Source organism: Gymnogyps californianus, unplaced genomic scaffold (genome assembly GCF_018139145.2).
Source record: "Gymnogyps californianus isolate 813 unplaced genomic scaffold, ASM1813914v2 HiC_scaffold_31, whole genome shotgun sequence".
NCBI lineage: Eukaryota > Metazoa > Chordata > Aves > Accipitriformes > Cathartidae > Gymnogyps > Gymnogyps californianus.
This window is the reverse complement of record NW_026114191.1, coordinates 1425632-1434240: the sequence shown is the minus strand read 5'-3', so window position 1 is coordinate 1434240 and position 8609 is coordinate 1425632. Positions and strand designations below refer to the sequence as shown.

Here is an 8609-nt window from a genome sequence, read left to right as displayed (position 1 = left end):
TCAGAGGCATTTGGACAATGCCCTTAACAACATGCTTGAACTTGTGGTCAGCCCTGAAGTGGTCAGGCAGTTGGACTAGATGATCATTGTTGTTCCCTTCCAGCTGAAACAGCCTGTTCTATTCTATTCTATTCTATTCTATTCTATTCTATTCTATTCTATTCTATTCTATTCATCCAATGTTGTATTGCCAGCTCAGGATTTGAGCTGCCATTTGAACCCATAACATTTCAGTTCACACTACCTCCATCTTCCTTCTGACCCTGGCTGTTGTGTGACACAACTGTCCTGGTGCTCCAGGCAGGATGGGCAAATGTTTGATGCCTGAACTGGAACTTCTTCCCTTGCTGGAAACGCAAATGCAGCAGGCTCCAGCCAAGAGGCCCAACAAAGAAAACTTCCCATAGGGCCAACTAATGAAAATATCCCACAGGCTGTGGGACTTCCTCCTCAGTGACAGAGAATTTGTGAGTCCAGATGATACAGCTTCACCTGTTTTTTCCACTCTCTTTGTAACTTGTCTCTCAACATTTATGAATTTAAGCTGCTTTGCCACTTTGAAACTGTGTCTCTCTGAATACTAGTCCTACATATTTTGTTTTTTTTTTAAACCCAAATGAATATGCAGAATTGAAGTTGGTTTCCATATGTGGGACAGCTTTGCACAACATGTGCTCCAAGAGGGGAAATATCTCAGCCTGCCATGGGAAATGGGTGAAGCTGTGGGGGATAAATGTGTTTCCTGAGACAATATTCGATACGCATACAATACTAAAAGGTGGTGAAGGTGAATGGGCATGAAAGGAACAGGAAACTGCCCATCCAATGGACCTCTGCAGAAGGAAGGTGGAGCTGGACACAGCATGAGGTGATAGAAGTGGGATCAGCATGTAGAGAAGACTTTTCTAAGGAAGGCTGTGCAAGGGAGTACCCTGACTTCACCCAGCTAAAAAAATAGAGACCGGGCAGTGTGCTGAAGTGACGGGGAGAAGTGTCTTGGGGTAAAAGAGTGTGAATGGGAGAAGGTGGGAGAGATTTGGGCTGCAGAGGTTTGAGGCAGTCCTTTCAAGGTCTGAGCAGGCTGAGCTTTGGAGCCAAGGCAAAATGAACAAGTTCTCAAGGATGTTTTGGACTTAGTGGTACTATCACTAGTACCAGTAACAGGACAGTGCTGTAAGGGAACTCCTTCTTCTTCTTGATGACAATCAACTACAGCTCTTTAATTTCCTTCTCAACCGCCATTCTATATTGACAAAATTGCTCTAAGTTCTCAGTAGCTAGCCTCTGGCATGAAGTTCTTCGAACAGTGTTTTACCTCTCACTGCTACCTCCTTGTTATCATTTAAAGCTTGCACCTCTTAGACAGATTGGCCCCTAAATCATACCTGCTCTATCTCTTTTCTCCCTCTTTTCATCAGGAGGAGGAGGAGGTGGAGTAGGGCAGTTGTTTCATTTTTAGCCAAAGAAGGCCAAGGCACAGATCCCAGGTTAGTGCAAAGGAATGAAGAAACACAGAATGTTCATGTGGCATACAGATACACCAGCATTACCTGCATTTCCAGGCTCTGAAGTCCTAACTCTGCAGCAGGGAGCCTGGGAGGTCTCAGCTCCCTTCATCTGCCCTGCATTTCCACATGTAAAATGAAACTAACCTAGTCAAAAAGTTGGTTTTGATTCTCTTCGGAAACAAAAACTTTGCCTATGTCAGGAGATTGGCCCATACACCTAAAGAAGAATCACACTTTGCTGGACAAAAAGCTGAGGTGTTGCCAGGAAGCTCAGGAGGCATGGCATAGTGATTCCTGGGTTCATGGAGCTGGTCAAAGGCCTCGTCTCTGTTTCTGCAATGATGGCTTCAATGCCCGACTCGTTTGTAGGCTCTGTACCTGGATGCTGACATTTATTGAGCAACCTGCTCTGAAAGGATGAACAGGGGAGGCTGTTATTTTTGGAGGGTAGAAGGACAGTAAAAGAGAAGAACCTGGCTTTGGGCAAATGAAAAGGGAAGCAAAGGATGAGGTCAGGGCTGTTTGGGGGCACCTGTGAAGCAGCTCTGTGCCTGCTGTGAATTCCTTCTGGGGTCAGGGAGAACCTGAGAGCTTTCCCTCATTTGAAAACATGAAGGGGAAGGAAAGAGAGCATCATTCAGGCTGGAAGGGACCTCGGGAGGTGTCTCGACCAACCTCCTGCTCAAAGCAGGGTCAGACCAGATTACTCAGGCCTTCATGCAAACACCTCTGGATCACATTCCAGGATAGACGCAGCACACACTCCCTGGGAAAAAGCTTCCAGTGCTTGACTATTCTCATGCTAGAAAAGTTTCTCCCTATATCTAGCCTTAGCGTCTCTTGTTTCAGCCCATTGCCTCTTGTCCTTGTGTCATGGACATGAGCCTGACTCCGTCTGCCTGGGAACTGCACAATGCTGCTGCATGTTCCCCTCAAGATCTTCTCTTCTCCAGGCTGATCAAGACCAGCTCCCTAAGCCTCTTCTCACAGTACCTAAGTTCTCCCACCCTTATGGCTACATTGAGCTGGTTCCAGTTTATCAAGGTCCCTCTGGCATGGTGGGGTGTCACAACCTAGGGAATGATTTTGGATACCATGTAAAAAGTGCTGAGCGGTCTGCTCAGGCTGTGCTCCTGCCCGCATAGCCCAAGATGCTTTTGGCCTTATTTGCTGATGGCTCAGGTTTTACCTAAGGAAACCCAAGGACCACAAGAGCCTTTCCCACAGAGCTGCTACCGACCCGGGCTCTGTCATTGCAGGGTCTTAGTCCACCTCAAGGTCAGGATTTCTTGGCTATCATGCCGTTCCTCTTGACTCCTCCCTCCAGTCTGTCATATCCTTTGGGATGGCAATCCTGCCCTCCAGTGCAGTTTCTGCTCTCCTCAGTGTGATGGCTTCTACAAATGTAATGAAAAATCAACCTTTCCTCTCCTCTGGGTCATTCAAAACATGTTAAACAGGGCAGGCTGCAGGACAGACCCTTGCAGTTCCCTACTAGGTACAGGTCTCCAGGCAGAGTACCACGCATTGACCATGTCCCCCTCTGCCCCACCATCCAGCTGGGTTTTTTACCCGTCTACTTATCCACCCATGCAGACCATAAGATCCTATCCTGGACACAAGTTGTGGGGGATGATGTTGAAAGCCTTGCTGATTTCCAGCTGAAAGACAATCACTGCTCCCCCACGTCCCCACCAGAAAGCAAAGAGGCTGGCCAGGCACAAACTCCCCTGGGCAAATCCAGTCACCTTCTCTTTCCGACACCCAGAAATGCCATCCAAGTGGACATGCTCTGGAGCACAGCCTTCCATTCCCCTGCTCATCCATTGGGCACTTTTGAAAGGTGTAGGCAATGTTTGGGTGTTGCCAGTCATCAGGGATTCCCCCCCAGTCTCCATGACCTTTCAGTGATGGAGAGCGGCCTCCCTGTGGCATCAGCCTGCTCTCTCAGCTTCCTTGGATGCTGCCCTCCTGTCCCAGACACCGGTAAGGATTGCCTTTGCTCAAGGGACACCTAACTTGATCCCCAGCCACTGCCGGCTGTTCTCCTCCAGAGTCCTGCCTCGAGGCACAAAGGCCTGCGAGACCTTGCTGGTGACGACTGAGGCAATGAGGACATGGAGTAGCGCAGATCTATCTGCACCTGCTCTTTCTAAATTCAGCAGTGGCCATGCAGTATCTTGGTTTCTCTTATACTCATTGCTGAAGTAGTAAATGCTCATTATGGTGCCCTTGAATTGCCTCACAGGTTTTACAGACTGATTTTTTATTTGGACTCTCGCTGTGCTTGGCGGATGCTGTCCTTGAAGACCAGCTGTACTAACCTCTGACTCCACACTTTGGCAATGGATTCCATCAGGGTCACAGCTCTGTCTCTGACAGTAACGACTCCAGCTCATCCTGTGTGTGCCCCTGGCTGAGGGCATTGCTGCACATCTGGCCTGAAGCGGCTCAGCTGTGGCACCAGGCAAGCTCTGACTTGCCAGAAGGAAACCTGGCACCAAGTGTCCAAGAGCCCGTGTGGGCAAAGGCTTTGCTTCAGAGCAGAGACATGGCACGGACAAAAGAGAGCTGAATGTCTTTCTAGCCCTAGCACTACAAACCCAGAATGATATGCATGCATTCACTCCGCTGAAGACATCTCCTCCAGCTTGGAATAATAGATCCTACCCTGTCACCTTCCTGATGTCCTGCCTAAATATGGGACCAAACAAGTGATTCTCATGCCCAGCTCCTTTTCTGATAGGAGTAATGGCACTGCTGGAAGTAGGTCTCTCTCCCCAGCTGAGGGAGGGACCATCAGGCATTCCTTCAGCCTCTTTCACAGCAGGTTCCCCCTGAGCCCCAGGGACACCTCGAGGGAGCCCAGAGCGGGCAGAGAAAGTGGAGGAATGGAGGTTTCCAGAGGGCAACATTGACACCTCCTGCAGATGCGCACACCCTGGTAGAGTAATTCCTGCTGCAGGAATCAGTCTGTCCAGGGTGTAGAGAGGGACAGTCAGTGATTCCTTCAGTCTGCCTGAAATTCTGTTCCCCAGGAGAGACCCTGCTGCCTTTCAGGAGCTGTCAGCCCTGGAGGCCCAGGGACACCTCAAGGGATTTGAGGGCGGTGGGGTAGGGGTAGGAGGCAAAGAAAGTGCTGCCTTGGGCTGGTCCTGTGCTGCTGAGCTGGGCTGGGCTCCTGGGATGGAGGGAGCTCATGGCAAGCGGGCAGCGCTGCCGAGAGACAGCTCTGCCCAGGAGCAGCTCCTCTGCAAAGCGCAGCAGGGCTGAGGGCACTGCCTGCAGCACCGAGGGGAGAGCAGTGAGGCAGAGGCAGGTTAAAGCAGTGTGGGATGGGAGGATGCTGAGAGTCAATGGAGGAAGAAATCTTCACAGCCATTGACACGGTAAGTCTCTGGTGGCAGGGCAAAGAAGCTGCAGTTCCTGGAGGGATCTCCAGAAGCTGGCGCATCCCACAGCCTATGGAATCTTTCAGGAAGGCTCTCACAGCTTCTCTGCTGTGGAGGAGGAGGATGTGCTCCAAAGCAGGGCTTCCCTGCCGCACTGTCAGAGGGAGAGGGCATGATGGCTGCATTCTCCCAGGGATGGCCGAAGGGGTGTGAAGCTGGGTGTGCAGCCAGGGGTGCCCAGGGCTGTCCTTCAGAGCAGGGTTCCTGCACCCCAGGGGGCTGTGTGCTGGGGCAGGGACTCTGCCGCCTGCCAGTGTCAGCACTCAGCCTGCCCGGGGAGCTCCCCACAGCGCTGTGGGGAGAAGCTGTGGGTGGAAGGAGCTACCCCTGTCAGGGCAGGGTCCTTCTGCTGTTGAGAGGGTGCTTCATGGGTCAGGGCTGCTCACAGCTGCAGCTTACCCCCACGCATTTCCAAGGGAACTTTCCAAGATGGAGTTCCCTGAAAGGGAAGGTGGCTGTCTTTTGAGGTTTCTCATCTTGGTAGGCTGGGTGGGCAGTGGGACATTTCCAAGGGGACTTTTCTACTGGAAGGTAAAAAGGAGGGATTACTGTATGGCTAAGGAGCTTTCCTGAGGCTGTGTTTTCAGTTTCCAGCTCTGGGGGCTACAGACAGCACCAGCATCAGCTCTCCAGTCTCAGCACGGTGTCTGTGACCTGTTTTGTAGCCGCTGTACACACGGAGAGGCTGCAGGGCAGAGCTGGGCACACAGGGGCTGAGATGGGGTCTCTGAGCCCTGTCAGTGAAGAGATGTGGGGCCAGAGAAACAGCTCCTGGCAGGCACAGCTCCAGGCAGCAGAGATGGGCAGGAACGGAAGGAACTGCTAATGGAAACCCTGTTGCAGGGGAGATAGGGGTACCTCCCGGCCACCCCTGCACTGCAGATGCCTTCACTGAGACGCCTCCTTCACCTCTCCTCTCCCATCCAGCACAACCCTCAGCCCTCACGGCCATGGGGTCGAGGGTGGGAGTCCCCTCTCTGTCCAGCAGAGCAGCAGCAGAGGCGAAGGGCATCCCTCCTGCCGCATGCCCGTTTCCCGCTGAGCAGCAGTCGGGCTGAGGGCAACTGTCCTGCATTATCGCTGTCTGGGAGGTGGCGTGCACAGCTGGGTCAGGGGAAGGCTTTCCCGAGTGCCTGGCTGCCTCTCCCCTTGCCTCTCTCAGCCAGACCCTCACTGTATTTTGCCTTCTTGCTCCACTTGCCTGGTCTAAAGTTCTCTTTTTAGTGCTGTCAGACTCCCTGGGGATGGGAGTTTCAGCTGCCGAGTCACACACTGGTCTTGTTTATCCATTCATGCAGGTGTGTCCATGGGAACAAGTGTCCCAGCTTTCCTCCAACCTGTGGGCTGTGGGCAATGCAGTGTGTGGGGCTGGGGAATGAGTCCATTTTCTCTTACTGAGATGCCGACATTAGGACAATTGACTCCCTCCTTGGGGTGTCCTTCCAAGCTGTGAGCTGCCCTCCAGGATGCAAACCTCTTCCACAGCCCCTTTGTGTTATCTGAAAGCCCCACGGAGAAATGCAGACGTACTCTGCCTGAGGGAATGCTGTTGGGCTGGTGAAATGAGGCATGTGTGTCCTTGACTAGAAGGGGGGTGCTGAGACCTTGAGAAAGGGTGAGACATTTTGTGGTCTGTAGTGGATCCCTCTGCTGTCAGCAGTGCCTGGTGACTTTTCAGGGTAATATAAGAGTTTGGTCGCCCTCCATCTCGTGAAGGTGCGAGTCCAGGGCAGCTGGGAAGAAGGCAGAGAGACAGACCAGCTCCCCTCACTCTGCACTAAGCCCCAGGCAATCCTCTTCCCTCGCAGCTCTCGTTCTGTTCTCCCTGGGGGCAGCAGAAATGTGGAGGGTTTCTGAGATCAAAGAACACTGCCCAGGTGAGATGGGGGCAGCTTTAAAAGACCCCAAACCTCTCCAACTGTCTTCTGCCATCCTGGTTCCTTAGCAGTGGGAGTGCAGATGCTGACAAGCTCTTCTGTGTTAGGAGCGGTTTCATCTGACAAAGTTGACCACCAGGACTGGCCCCTGCCCCCACCATTCCCATGAACCCACTGCTGCAGAGCAGGGCTGACTCCTTCAGCAGCCAGCGGGAAGAGGCCCTTCTTAGGGCACGCTTGGCCAGCACTAACCAGAGCTCCTGCAATGGAGCTGAAGGAAGGTCTGCTGGAAAAGGCAAAGTGGGTGTGCGTAGCAGGGGGAGGGTGTAGGAGAAACGGTTGTGATTTTGCTCAGAGAAGTCTCCCCTAATTTGTCGTTGACTCTTCCTCGAAGGTTAGGAACCCATGCACAGAGGCAACAAATGTTGAACGGCAGCTCCACAACTGAGTTCCTCCTCCTGGCATTCGCAGAGACGCGGGAGCTGCAGCTCTTGCACTTCTGGCTCTTGCTGGGCATCTACCTGGCTGCCATGCTGGGCAATGGCCTCATCATCACCGCCGTAGCCTGTGACCACCGCCTCCACACTCCCATGTACTTCTTCCTCCTCAACCTCTCCCTCCTCGACCTGGGCTCCATCTCCACCATTCTCCCCAAAGCCATGGCCAATTCCCTCTGGGACAACAGGGACATCTCCTACTTGGGATGTGCTGCCCAGGTCTTTTTCTTTCTCTTCTTGATTGTAGGGGACTATTTTCTTCTCACCGTCATGGCCTAGGACCGCTACATTGCCACCTGCCAACCCCTGCACTACGGGACCCTCCTGGGCAGCAGAGCTTGTGTCCACATGGCAGCAGCTGCCTGGGGCAGTGGGTTTCTTAATTCTCTCCTGCACACTGCCAATACATTTTCCCTACCACTCTGCCAAGGCAATGTCCTGCACCAGTTCTTCTGTGAAGTTCCCCACATCCTCAAGCTCGTCTGCTCAGACACTTACCTCAGGAAGGCCAGGCTTCTCCTGTTTGCCTTTTTATTTATCTTCAGGGTGTTTTGTTTTCATTGTGCTGTCCTATGTGCAGATCTTCAGGGCCGTGCTGAGGATCCCCTCTGAGCAGGGACGGCACAAAACCTTTTCCACATGCCTCCCTCACCTGGCCGTGGTCTCCCTGTTTCTGAGCACTGCCATCTTTGCCTACCTGAAGCCCCCCTCTTCCATGGAGGAGTCCCCATCTCTCGACCTGGTGGTGGCATTCCTCTACTCGGTTCTGTCTCCAGCACTGAACCCCCTCATCTACAGCATGAGGAACCAGGAGCTCAGAGACACACTGCAGAAGCTGATTCAATCACTTGTCTTTCAGCAGGGATAAGCAGGCCATGTCTCTTTACAAGTGATTTCCAATTCATCTCGGGTACCTCCTGTGCTTTGGACATTTTACCTGTGAAAATCCTGGTTGTCCGGGAATGTCGACATCCACTCCACTTCTCCAGAGGCATGAACCCAGCCTGTCTGACCCACAGGCCTTTGTCCGTGGGTCTGGCATGATTGTACAGCTGGCCTCCTGTGTCCTATCTCTGTAATCAATGGGATTTCCTCAGTTTCGATGTCCGGAGGCTGGGCTCTTCTTCCAAAGCTGACATCAGGAACAGGCTGAAGAGATTGCATCCATGAGGCCATCCTATTGTGCTTGGGTTCTCTATGGGTTGAGGGGAGGAGGGCACGGGGTGATGTGTCAGGGAATGGGCCTGTGTTGACCCTTCACATATAGGTGCCCAG

The 8609-nt window shown here is 52.6% G+C and overlaps 1 pseudogene; it reads left to right on the top strand.

Annotated features, from left to right (window-relative positions):
* The first annotated feature begins 4864 nt into the window (after positions 1–4864).
* Positions 4865–8202, top strand: LOC127028296 (olfactory receptor 14J1-like; annotated as a pseudogene).
* Positions 8203–8609: the final 407 nt, after the last annotated feature.